We start from the raw sequence: 14,099 nt of genomic DNA, 5'->3' as shown, positions 1-14,099 counted from the left end.
GGCTGGGCCTCCGGTTAGTAGGTTAGTCCCAAAAATGATATAAATGTGTAAAATAAAGCTCATAAACATCCAAAAGGGGTAATATAATAGCATGGAACAATCAAAAATTATAGATATGTTGGAGACGTATCAAACATGCATTTTGAAACTAAATTAGGAACATTTAGTTGACCAATTAAACGACTCTGTTTTGCTCAGAAAAAATTAAACGACTCCATTTTAGTAATATCAGATTCGTATTTGAACAACTAAGCTTGTTTAGCTTGATGGGTGGAGCAGTGCTATTAGGACACGAAGCATGTAGGCTGATCATATAGTAATCAGAACCTTAAGCATGATCAATTATACCCTATTATGACTCATGGCAGATTTGAAGCTACAAACCATTGAAATGCTACTTAGCAACCATTGTTTGCTTCGAACTAAGAACTAAGATTCTAAGAGTTGAAAAGAAAGCACACTAACCATGTTACTATCTATTTCTAGTTGAGATCGAAAAGTTGAGCAGATATGAAGTAGTACCACCTCTCTTGTGGCGCCGTGTAGGCATCGGGGGGTGCGATGGTTGTCGGTGGTGTGGAAGCAGATCTGCGACGGTAGACGGGTGCATCGGGGGATAAGTCCCGTTGCGTTGGACAAGAAGGTCATCGGAGCGGCCCCGACAAGGAGGATGATGACAACGATGAAGCAAGAGGACGCGATGCAAGGCTCCTGGTCCGTTACCGTGGATTAGAAACGTCCATCTCTAGCAGTGGAGGACATGGTCTTGGTTGGCGCTCCGGCATGGGGGAGGACGGTGGCGATGGATGGGATGGAGGGCGGAGGAGGCTGATGTGGGGATGCCACTACAAAAAAAGACACACCCATGACATTTTGGCCCGAACGATTTTTTCTGTCATGCTTATGACATTTCTATGATGATAATTGTGACAAAACCACGTATCATCATGGATGTGGTGGGCTCCTACTTCTATGACAAAAAATCATGACAAAAAATGGGCCTTTTGTCCTGGGCGGGCCAGGGACGCACCTGCATGACATTCTTTGGGACGTCCATGATGGAAAAAATCATAGTAGAAGCGAGGGCGAGGAAAATTTCGAGGAGTTCCCGGTTACGGTGGGTGGTCAGGGCTGAGTGATGCACGGAGGTTTGTGCATTTATCTTGTATACATGCACACGCGTGTGTGCAAGGCGTTGTTCTCCAACTGAACCCGAGCGAGGCGTTCGCTTACTGAACCCGAGTGATTGGACTTGCTACGTTACTGAACCTGAGCGATCAATCCGTTGGTAGTTAACTGAACCCGAGCGATTCCTTCGCTACTGCTGCTAACTGAAGCCGATCAAACCTGCTACCTCTTGATGAACAGTGACCGTTGTTTGGGGTTGCAATGAACAGTTCCTGGTGGGGGTTGGACGAACAGGACCCCGTGCTAGTAGAGGTTGTTGCTGCTAGATGAATAAGACCCCAATCGAGGAGGCCGCCATACACCCGAGCTTGTTGGGGGTGGATGAACAAGACCCCGTGAAGGGCTGGTTGAACAATAGCCGGTGGAGCCTGGATGAATAGTAGCCCGTGAATGAATAGTGGTTGGTGGAGGCTGGAGGAAGTCGACGGTGAATAGTAGCAGGTGGGAGCTGGAGCAAGTCGACGATGGATGAACAGTAGCCCATGGAGGTTGGAGCGAGGCAGTAGATGGTGGATGAATAGTAGCCCGTGGAGTCCCGTTTTGCGGTACGCCACACCCTCCCGATGATCAGGACCCTGTTTCGACCATAGGTGCTCGAACACAAGTCTATTTCCTCCGTTTTGCGGTAAGCCACACCCCTCCCGATCAATAGCACCCTGTTTCGACCGTAGGAGCTTGAAGACAAGTCCGTTTCCTCTGTTTTGCGGTACGCCAAACCCCTCCCGATGATCAGGACCTCATTTGACCGTAGCCGGTCGAACAGAAATCTGTTTCCTCCATTCCGCAGTACGCCAAGCCCCGTTTCGGCTGTTCCGTCCAAGCCGGTAGGCTCCCGATGAACACCACGCATTTCGACGCCTCCCGATTAACACGACGTAGTTTCTCAGTTCCGACGCAGCTGGTTGGCTGCCGAAGAATAGGACACCGTCGCTGCGTTCGAGACCCCGCCCGTATGTGCATACATAGCCTATTTACTTTCTTGCAGCATGGCTGTATATACGTGTACACAATATAGACGGGACTGTCTGAATAACTACTGCTCCTTACCGGGCCATGGTTCATCGTGGCAGAAAGACTGATGGATCAATATGTGCACACACGTTTGCGAGCAGAATGACAACGCTACGTATGCTTCGACCGGGTGGGTCCCGGCTGTCAGGGAGGATAAGGAGGGACTTCCCTGCATGCGAAGATATTCATGGTGGGTCCAAGCTGGCAGGGGGAGGATTTATTTTTTTGCGCGTAATAAGGAGGCACTTCCTTGCATGCAAAGATGTAGCTGGTGGGTCCATCTGTCAGCCTCACCGCGTAAAGTCCTCCTTTGATGGCTGTCGTTCATTGACCATGTTGACCACACCGCATGGATAACACCCAGGCGGTGGACGATAGTGAGGCAGGGAACGCACGAAGCCTGAGAACACGCGGAGGGTAGTACGAGGATTGATTGGTACGATTACGGTATGAGGCTGCCGTCGCCGCAGAATAACAAGGGGTGTGGGTGAGTAGAGGGATGGCCTGGCTAACGATGGGAGTAGTAGGGCGGTGAGTGTCACATCCCTAATTCTCGTCTGGCCTATGCTAGCTTCCATGTGGGCATCATGTTTAGATTCAAATGAAATTTGAATTGAGGAATTTTCAAAAGCCTCAGAAAACCTCTAAAAATAATCAACATTTAAATCTCATTAAATGAGTCCAAGAAAATGTTCCTGTTATTTTGTGAAAATATTGGCATGAGATAAAATTCAAACCAATGTTTTTGGAGTCACAGAAATAATTTATTCTGGGCCTTTGATTTAAATCAATAATATATTTGGGTTGGAATTATTCCTGCTATACAAGAAATAATGTTCAATATTTTGTAAGTTTGCATGTGACCTTGGACTAGCTCTATGAGCTCACATAAAAATTTACAGAAAGTTTTAAAATGGTTTACTTTTCAGACTAAATCAAAACAAAATAACAGAAATAGAAAAGAAAAATAAAAGAGAGAGAGAAGGACTAACATGGCGCCCACCAACCGACCCAGGTCCTGTACCGGCCTAGCTCATGTGCGGCCCAGCCCACTGGCCTCCCCTCCCGTCGTCTTCCTCGCGACAGAAGGACGCCGGGCATGTGCCCCATGTGCGCGGCCATGCGCCCCGGCCACCTCCTGCTTGCCGCTCCCCCTCGACGCCTGGCCTTCTCTAGAGGCGCCACGACACCCCTGGAACCCCCTCGCACTCTCCCTCGCTCCTCCCCCTCCTCTGCTCTCTCCCGCACGTGCCCGAGCGGAGCTCTTCGTCGTCAACGCCGTTTGCCACGGCCACCGGCCTTCACATGCCTCTCCGACGCGCCAAGAAGCTCCGCCGCGACACCCTCTTCCTCTCGACCAAGCCACATGATGCCAGACGCAACACAGCCTCGCCTAGGCCGTCGTCTTCAACCTTCAGCCGTGGATCGCTGCCGATGATTCGCCGTCTATGAAGGGTCCCCGAGCCCGCTAAGCTCTCTGTTCGATGCAGTGAGCTCTAATCCGTTTCCCCTCCTCCGTCATGCTCTATCCTGCATCATAGCCGCTGCCCTGCGAGCACCCGAAGCCGCTGTCTGCCATGGCCGGTGAGCTCCATGTCCCCGAGCCCCTCCACTCCTACTAGATGCTCCGGCGTGCTCCTGATGAACATTAGGTGCTACCTAGCACCTCCATTCGCTCGCCCTCGAGCTGCAGCACCGGGCCTGCGTATAGCCGTGCTCCGGCCGCCGTTGTCGTCATTGTCGTCGCTGCCGCAGTCCGCCCCGGCACCGCCCACAGCCACCACCCAATGCGCCTCATCACACCACAGTCGTAGAGCCCAACCCCACGCCCTCTGATCATCGGAATCGCCGGAACGAGCGACGCCGTCGCGGCTATGTGTCACCGGCGGTTAGCCGCCAACGTGGTCACTTAATTAGGGCCTAAACACCCCGCTAATCACCCCCCTAGAGCCACTGCCAAGTGGGCCCCCGTGCCTTAATTAATTAGTTTAACTTCTCTGTTAAATTAGTACTAATCTCAGAGGGCCCCGCCTGTCACCTTTGACTTGGCCACGTCAGCATTGACTGGGTCCCATGTGTCAGCCTCTGTAGCTGACTCTGTGTCACTAACCAGTGGGCCCTACTGGTCAGGTTTGACCTGGACCAGCATGTTGACCTGCTGACATCACTGATACGTCATGCTGATGCAGTAAAGTGATTTTCTAGTTTTAAAATAATTCAGAAAATTCAAGAAAATGCTATAAACTTCAAAAATTCATAGAAATTCAACCATAACTCCAAATGAAATAAATTATATATGAAAAGTGATCAGAAAAATCCAATATATCCATATGTACCATTTATATGCATGTTAGAACAACTTATAGCTGTTGTTTAGGACAAATCATATAAATGGCATTTGAATATCCACATATGGAGTTTGAATTTGAATCTTGGATTCAAACCAACTTCATTTAACTTGTTGCTAGTTGCATTAGCCCAAATCACAACATATTAACATGTCATGATCATGCATCATATTGTGCATTGCATTGATTGTGTTCTTCCTTGTTTGCTGGTATTTGTACCCTCTCGGTAGACGATGTTTTGACGATGAGTTCGATGACACCGATGAAGAACTATACTATCTTCAGAAGTTCCAGGCAAGAAAAACCCCCTTGTTCATTCCGATACAATCCCACTCTCTCGCTCCCGCTCTCTTTTACTGCATTAGGACAACAACACTACATCTGTTATTTGCTGCGATAGTTGAACCCCTTTCCTCGGCATGACCTGTCATTGCCACAGTAAATAGATGAAACCCACTACCATGAGTAGGAGTTGCTTGAGCCCTGATGTGCCTACTCATTCATGCTTGTTTGTCATGCCTGCTACTGCTTAGAGTTGTGTCAGGTCTAATTCATCGGGAAAGAATTGGGAAGTGGTGAACTTGTCCTACGGTGTGTGAGTTAAGTGTGTGAATATGATTTGGTAAAGGTAGCGGTGAGAGGCCAGTACATGGTGGGTTGTCTCATTGAAGCCGTCCTTAGGAACTGAGTTCTGTGTTTGTGATCCATGAAACAGCTACTACCACACGTTGGGCCCTGAAATATGACCCCGCTCGACCTCTTAACCACCCTAGTCCTCTGTCCAGGAGTTGCAAGTAATTTCTGGTGTTTGTAGTATGCTAGAGGCCGTGCGCAGCACTGACCCGAGGGGTGGGCTATGATGCGGTAGGCACGTGGCATGGTGTACCGGGCGCCCGTTTAGTGTCTCGGGAACCCTGCACACATAGTTCGGGGTCGTATGTGGAAACTTCGGCCGGACTCCCTGCGGATGGAATCTGAATAGGCGATAAACCTGGACTAGAGACTTGATTGTTTAGGTAGGTCGTGCTCTACACCCACGTCGGCTTTCGCTTGACCTTCGGGGAAATGTCACGTGGGGTCCACCGGAGTCCTGTTAGCCTACTACAGCCCGGTTTACCGGAGTCCTGCTAGCCCAGTTGCTACAGCCCGGATTTTTCACTCGCTGATGACCGACACGTTCATTGCTGGGTCATGTATGCCTGTCTCCGTAAGTTAGTGCCACTTTGGGTTCACGACTAGCCATGTCAGCCCGGGCTCCTTGTCATATGGATGATAGTGACACTATCATATACGTGTGCCAAACGGCACAAACGATCCCGGGCCTGGTAAGGCGACACCTGTGGGAATACCATGGGTGAGGCCGCAAAGTGATATGAGGTGTTACATGCTAGATCGGTGTGGCATTGAGTCGGGGTACTGACAGTGGTGCCTGCGCGGCAACATAGTAGGGCCACAAGTCCGCCTCCAAATCTGGTGGGCCCCAACTGTCATGGGGAGCAATCGTTATTTTTCGCTTAATAAGGAGGCACTTTGTTCCGTGCCAAGATATAGCTGGTGGGTCCTAGCTGTCATGGGGAGGATTCATTTTTTATGGCGTAATAAGGAGGTACTTTCTTGCGTGCGGCCATGGACCATGTGGGTCCCAGCTATCAGCTTCTCCACATACATCCCTCTTCCGATGTTGTCATTTGTTGATAAGACCACGCCGTGCCGAGAACACCAACGCGATGGATGACGGCGAGACCCAGGAAGAAAATGACCCAAAGGCGGCGAAGCCACATCAATGGAGGGACGTGGGTGAGTAGAGGGTTGGCCTGACCAGCAGTGGGAGTAGTAGGGGGCGGTGAGGCCTGCGCGACAGCACAACCGGCCACGGTAGGCGGGAGCAGGCGGTCCCGCCGGTGCTAGATTTGGTGGCTGGAGCAAGAAGATCAAAGATTGAAGAAGCACGACAACTATTGGATTGACATCCAACACTCACTTCTGCTAGAATCGTTTGTTAACGTATATAATAAGTAAAATAATCTTGCATACGCGTCAACTTAATAGGCCCACAAGTCAGCCCATTCCCTATTTTTTAATAATTTACAACTCATTTGCAACTTTTTATGCAGTTTATTGCAGTCCGGTTTATTTTTGTTGGCCAGGGCCAGGGTTAAAAATTTAATTGAAATTTCACATATTTCGGTGGGGTACAAACTATTTTTAATACCAAAATGTCAAGCCAGATTTAAAGTACTTTGAAGATATATTTAAATTAGGTAAAAGCCCAATGAAATTGGAATCTAAAAATGTAAAAAAAATCAGAAATTTGAAAGTAATTGCCAATTTGCTGTGTGTTTTTATATTTACAGCCAATTTCATATTACTTTTAAGATTTGGAGCCGTCTTAAAAGAGTTGCAGCCCAGAAGGGCGGAGAAAAATAAGTAGGCCTGGGTTGGGTATGCCTAGATTGGGTATTCTTTAGAAAAATAGACTGGGCTAGCCATTTTCACAAAGAAAAAAAAATAGCTAGACTGGTCATGTGGTGAACGTAAAATAGAAGCCTGGGCTAGACAGGCCACAGCCCAGTTGAAACCCTGTTTTGTCTCAAAAATAACAAAAGAAATACTGCTCGAGTAGCTACGTCCCAGGTGTCAGCCGATCTTGTGCTATTCTCTTGTCTATTAACTATACACTAACAATGTCATGGGTCCCAGATGTCAGCAAACCACTAGGAGGAAGCATTTTATTTTTCTATACGCTGACAATGGAGTATATAGCAAATAATAAGGAACTTGCTTGCATACGACCATGCACATGGTGGGTCCCTAGTGTCATCCTCTCCACGTATAGTCCTCTCCCTATTTCTTTTGTTTGTTGACCATGTTGACAATGCGAGAGGGCGGCGCCGCGGTGAGTGCACCAAAGCGCACGGAGGACAGTGACAAGGCCTTGGACGGGAACAAACAAGAGCCAGGGAAGATGCGGCGAAGTCACGGGCGAAGGGGATTACAAGGGTTGACTGGTTCGGGTGCGGGGTGGGGCTGACGTCGGTGTGAACAATTTAGGAGACGGTGGGGCGGCGATGCATGCGCTGAGGCGCAACTAGCCGTGGGAGGCGGAAGCAGGCGGCCCCGCCGGCGCTGGTTTGGTTTTGGTGACTGGAGGAAAACGATTCTGAAGAAACACGACAAACTGTAAAAGCCACAGAATTACTTAACAACCTTAGCTGAAACCAACAGGGGCACTTAACAACCATAGCAGAAAGTAGTATGAGTACATATACAGGTTCAACCTTATAGAGCACGCCTCAAACAATGCTACTTTGCCTACAGTTAACCAAGGGTGAGGCCACCAAGCCCAAGGACAAGGCCCAGGCGCCACCCCGCGCATCCACAACCTTCTGAAAGCGGCTTCATCTTGCAATGTGGTCAATAAACAGGATATTCGCTTTAGAGCCATGGAAAAGCATGAGCATAACCTTCTGTCCTATTCTCCAAGATGGACGGGCCTTCATTATTTGAGAGCACCCATGAATAAGTATCTTTTCACCTCCAAGAGAAATGGATTAGGTCGACATAAAAATCTTGTTGTGACTGAGCGCAAGTTTGACCCGACTATGGTCAGGCATCTGTATAGGAACTGGGCAGTTTCTGCTTCAAGAAGATCACAACTGTAAAACTGTGTATAAGCAAGAGTTTATAAACAACATATATAATAGAAAACAGCTCATACCATAAGTTTCTTGACATAGTTGGACCTGTTCAACGTGTGCACCAGTGGCACACATACCCCACATGGCCTTCCACCATTGAAACTCCCCACAAGGACCTCAAGATGATCAATAAAGTGTAGGAACAGGCGTATGTCATCCCAGTCAACTTTAGTGCCATCAGTAATAGTCGAGTTCTTATAGAATAACAAATGAGTAGTGTGCTAAACTTTGAAATAACCTACACGTGCCACCAATTATAAGAAATATTAGTTAGAAGTAGCATCTTCGTGAGAGAAGGAATCACAAATTGTTGCTACTTCTAAAGTCAAATTGTGATTAGTGAGACAGAATAGGTGGATTAAGAAGTAATCGAGGCAACATGCAAGAAACAGATACAAAACTAACATGGATGAGCTACTGGAACGACGTCGGGGTAGAAGATCCTAGTGAAGATGAGACCAAGTTCTGCTATTTCCATCAACATTCGTGCACCAACTTTCAGTCCATAACACTCGAGAAAGTTACCCAAGTTCAGCCATAAAAAACAGCAATCTTCTTGGTTCATGAAGCCAACTGGGAACTTATATCCATGGCTTGATGTGATCATTAAACTGGTGTATTCAGTTATGGTAAGGTCGACCATATTGAGTACATGTGTTCTGGAGAGCAAGGAATGCACTATAGGAAAAATAATATGAGAACACAATATTTTCGCTATCCAAATCTAGAAATAATTTCCTGTTTCATGTCAGTGTTGACCATGGTACTACTACCTTTTATCCAAATACAGAAATCCAAATTTCCAAATTAGTCGACAGCATGTTCAAAAACCCCAACCCTCCCAGATAGAAAAGAGGATTCTCGGAACATACTGTGCGCGTTTGAAAATCCTGTGTTAGGATGAGAAGGAACAAGTGTGGAGTCTCGCTGAGGGCGTAGAAACCTGTAGGGTGCTCGCACTTTGGGCACTACAAATGAAACACACTAGATTTAGTAGGAAGAAAAATGCATCAACGGTGGCGGCTGCCATCCTAGGATTACCCGCAACCAAGGGACTAGGATTTATCAGGGAAGGATGCAAAATTCGTACCTAGTTCTCCATGAGAAAACCCTATGCAATCGCCGAGAGGAGTTTTTTTAACAACCAGACAAGGGAGAAGGGGATTCAGGCCCAGTGAAATATTGCTACATCGTCTGTCTGGCTTACTACTATTGCTGGAAAGGTTTTTCTAATTTGACGTCTCATTGGGCATTACTGCGACGCTACGACCGGTGTGAGTCTACCATGTAGTTGCGCACTCTAATTTTGTGCATGGCACGTGGACCCTGTTGCCAGATGCCCCGCATATCAGCGAAAGGAAGTGGAAAGGCAGGAGTAACTAGTTACACATAAATATATTTTTGATAGAGAGATACTCCCTCTGTAAAGAAATATATAAAAAAATTATATCACAACTTGATACATAGGAAAATCAAGGGGAATATGAATAACATAATATGGGGTTTGGATGAGAATAAAATACTCAGATTTTTTTGAGGGGAAATAAAATACTCAGATAGGCTGACGGGTCTGGACTTTGGGCCACACGCCGGTGGGCGTGCAAGTTTGGGGGCCCATGTGTTCTAAACTCAGCGCATCTCATCCGGTAAAAATTTGGGCGCTGGTTGTAGATGCTGTCGCAAGGTGAATAGAGAAAAGTAAATAAAGCACGACAACTGTTAGAATGAAATCGAACGACAGTTCCTAACCAAGAATTAGAGTTGCAATTCTTGCACGATATCCTACATGATAAATAATACTGTCATACTACTTATACACACAGGACACTTGTATCACCATGTCATATTATTACATCAAAAGCTAGCGGAGGATAGGTCACTTCGACAATTGTGTGCTGCTATTGAAGAATTTCAATGTTGATTAGGACCAGCTCTCCTTGCCGAGAAAGTTTGATTTTGTTATCATCCCCAGCCGCAAGATTTGATAGAGTTTTGAACCATGACCATCCTTTAGCATCAATCATCATGCCACCATCCTTTCTACTTATGGTATATTGAGCAGGTTCATTCACACCAGGGCTGCGCATGGTAAGACAAACTTGGCCACGGTCACTTGGATTATTGAACAACTCCCACGATGCTCTAGGAATTCTCTATTTGCAAACAAGAAGACATTCACAAGCAGTTAGATCAACACAGTGAATCATGTGAAACAACATGGAAAGAAAAAAGAACAAAGCACTTGGGCTGCCAATGCTTACCAAGAAGGTGGAGATGTCGGTTTTTATAAGGACTTTGGTATATGCAGTGCGAACTACAGCGCAGTCTATTGCCAGTGCAAGTGCTGTTTTTGTTGCCGATGCATGGGCCAAAGCAGATGAAAGTGCAACTTGAAGTGTTGGTGTAGGTGCCGTAGCCGTTACGGTGCGACTAGTAGTGCTTTTGCTACTGCCAGAGAGGTGCTCCTTGTGGAGCTGGTGTCGATGTTGGTGCCTGATCCTCTAGTAGATCAGCTTGATTTGCTGACGCAGTCGATGCCCAATCCACTGGTGGATTGATAACCCACAAGTATAGGGGATCACAATAGTTTTTGAGGGTAGAATATTCAACCCAAATTTGTAGATTCGACATAAGGGGAGCCAAAGAATATTTTCAAGTATTAGCAGTTGAGTTGTCAATTCAACCACAGCCGGAGATTAATTATCTACAACAAAGTGATTAGTAGCAAAGCAGTATGATAGTTTTGATAGCGATAGTAACAATAACAGTAACAGTAGCAATGATAGCAATGGTTTTGTAGCAAGTGTAAAAGTAACAATAGCAGTAGTAACTTAGCAAGAACAATATAAGAGAGATTCATTGGCATTGGATCAGTGAATTCGTTGGATGATATTCATCATATAATAGTCATAACCTAGGGCGATACGACACTAGCTCTAGTTCATCAATATAATGTAGGCATGTATTCCGTAAATAGTCATACGTGCTTATGGAAAGAACTTGCATGACATCTATTCTCCTACCCTCCCATGGTAGCGGGGTCCAATTGGAAACTAAGGGATATTAAGGCCTCCTTTTAATAGAGAACTGGAATAAAGCATTAACACATAGTGAATACATGAACTCCTAAAACTACGGTCATCACCGGAAAGTATCCCGACTTCTGTCACTCTGGGGTTTGCAGATCATAACACATAGTAGGTGACTATAACTTGCAAGATCGGATCTAGAACATAGATATAATGGTGACAACATAAATGGTTCAAATCTGAAATCATGGCACCTAGGCCCAAGTGACAAGCATTAATCATGGCAAAGTCATAACAACATCAATCTTGGAACATAGTGGATACTAGGGACCAAGCCCTAACAAAAATAACTCGATTACATGATGAATCTCATCCAACTCCTCACTGACCAGCGAGCCTACTAAGGAATTACTCACTCCTGGTGGGGAGCATCATGGAATTGGCGATTGAGAAGGGCTGGTGACGACAAAGATCGAAGATTCCCCTCTCTGGATCCCCAAACAGACTCCAGATCTGGCCTCCCGACGAAGAACAGGAGGCGGCGACGGCTTTGTCTCGTGAAACGCGATAATTCTTTCTCTAAAAATGTGATTTTATAGTATCAAGGTTGAGGTCTGCGGGGCCACCAGGTGCCGACAACCCACCTGGGCGCACCAGGAGGGGGGCGCACCCTGGTGGGTTGTGCCCACCGAGGTGCCCCCCTCTGGTGGTTCTTGGCTCCATAAATTCTATTTTTTGTATAAAAAATCCTCGCAAAGTTTCATTCCAATATGAGAACTCTTATTTCTGCACAAAAACAACACCATGGTAGTTCTGGTGAAAACAACATTAGTCCGGGTTAGTTTCATTCGAATCATGCAAATTAGAGTCCAAAAGAGGAAAAGCGTTAGGAAAAGTAGATACGATGGAGACGTATGAACTCCCACAAGCTTAAAACTTTGCTTGTCCTCAAACAATTCAATTGATAAACTGAAAGTGAAAAAGAAAAACTTTTACGAACTCTTTTGCTCTTTTTTACATAAATAAGCTTAAGTAGCACCCATGTTTTCAAGAAAGATTATAACTAACCATGACGACTATAACTCTTAGAAATTATATTAACTCATATCAATTACATAATCAACTAGCGTAAATAATAAGATATCTTAAATGACAACACATTGTCAAAACAACCACGATATAATATGACAATCGTGGTATCTCTCTAGCCCTTTTTGAGATGGCAAAACATAAATGCGGAGCACCTCCAAAGTTCAAGCAGCGACTAAACATTGTAATTCATGGTTGAAAAGATCCAGTCATGATGCACCCAACATTAGCTACACATAAGTCATGAGGATGACAATTGCGCTCTCGAGATCTGGGGCTTATTTGAGAAGGTGATGACACAACATAAAAGTAAATAGATAGTCTCTTCGGAAAGGGAAGCAGTGATTTGCAGCGGTTCCAGAGCTCAATTTTTTAAAACAGAGTTAAATGATATTTTGAGAAATGCACACTTCTTGTTTACTTCGCGACCATCAGTTATCGGTATCTTCCATGCTAAACACATTAGTGGCGGTTCCCAAGCGATAAAAGTAAAGGTTTACTCCCCTCCACCAATAAACACACTCCACGGCTGATCTGAGTCCACGGGTATCGTCCATATCAACAACAATCCTGGGGGAGTTTTGTTTAATTATTTGCAATTTGTTTTCAGGACTGGGAATCCCTATTACCGCCCCTCTCGTGCAAGGACGAGTGAATAAACACTCATCATGAGAATAACCTGCTTAGCGTGGAAGATAAAGAATACCTCCTGTCGCTCTATGAACAATCCAAGCACACAAAAATGGATATTTATTTGAAGTTTTTAGAGGTGGCACATGAAAATTTACTTAGGACGGCAGGGTAATACCGCATATAGGTAGGTATGGTGGACTCATCTGGAATAACTTGGGTTTCAGGATTTTGATGCACAAGCAGTAATTTCGCTTAGTACAGGCGAAGGCTAGCAAATAGGTTGGGAAGCGGCCAGCTAGAGAGTAAAAACGGTCATGAACATGCATTATGCATAAGTAATAGTGAATACTAGCATGAGTAGGATATGAACACCATGAACATAAATATCATAGAGGCTATGTTGGTTTTGATTCAACTACATGCATATACATGTGCCAAGTCAAGCCACTCGAACATTCAGAGGAGGATACCATATCATCATACTACATCACAATCATTTTAACGCAATGTTGACATCCAAGATAAATCATTGTCCACTCCTAGCTACTTAAGCATGACATGAGAAACTATAATCTCTAAGGGTCATTGCAAACATGTTTAATCATAATAGGACGAATCATGGATACTAGGTTAAACATATTTACAAAAACAGAACAAGTTGAGTTCATACCTGTTTCTCTCTGCCACAGCCAGTTCATCAAATATCGTCATTATTGCCTTTCACTTGCACGACCGAATGATATGAAAGCTATAATAGTGCAAGAGTGTCATGGACTAAGCTGGAATCTGCAAACACTTTATTCAAGAAGAGAAGACAAGGCAATTTTGAGCTCTTTGTTAGATCAACAATAATGCATATGAGAGCCACTCAACATTTTAATCGTGGTCTTCTCCTCGCTATGGCTCAATAAGAAGAAAAGAAATTCAGAGAAACACACTAAAATATTTTTGGAGTTTTTGTTTTTTCTGAAAGAAAGTAGATTAAAGAAAAGAGAAAAACAAAAACGGGAAAAACTATTTGCACGGGAAAGCTCCCAACAAGCAAAAGAAAAACTAGGAATTCTTTTTGGGTTTTCTTTAAAACACTACAACTAAGAAAAACC

This window comes from Triticum aestivum, chromosome 2B (assembly GCF_018294505.1).
Source record: "Triticum aestivum cultivar Chinese Spring chromosome 2B, IWGSC CS RefSeq v2.1, whole genome shotgun sequence".
Taxonomy (NCBI): Eukaryota; Viridiplantae; Streptophyta; class Magnoliopsida; order Poales; family Poaceae; genus Triticum; species Triticum aestivum.
This window is presented reverse-complemented; position numbering follows the sequence as displayed.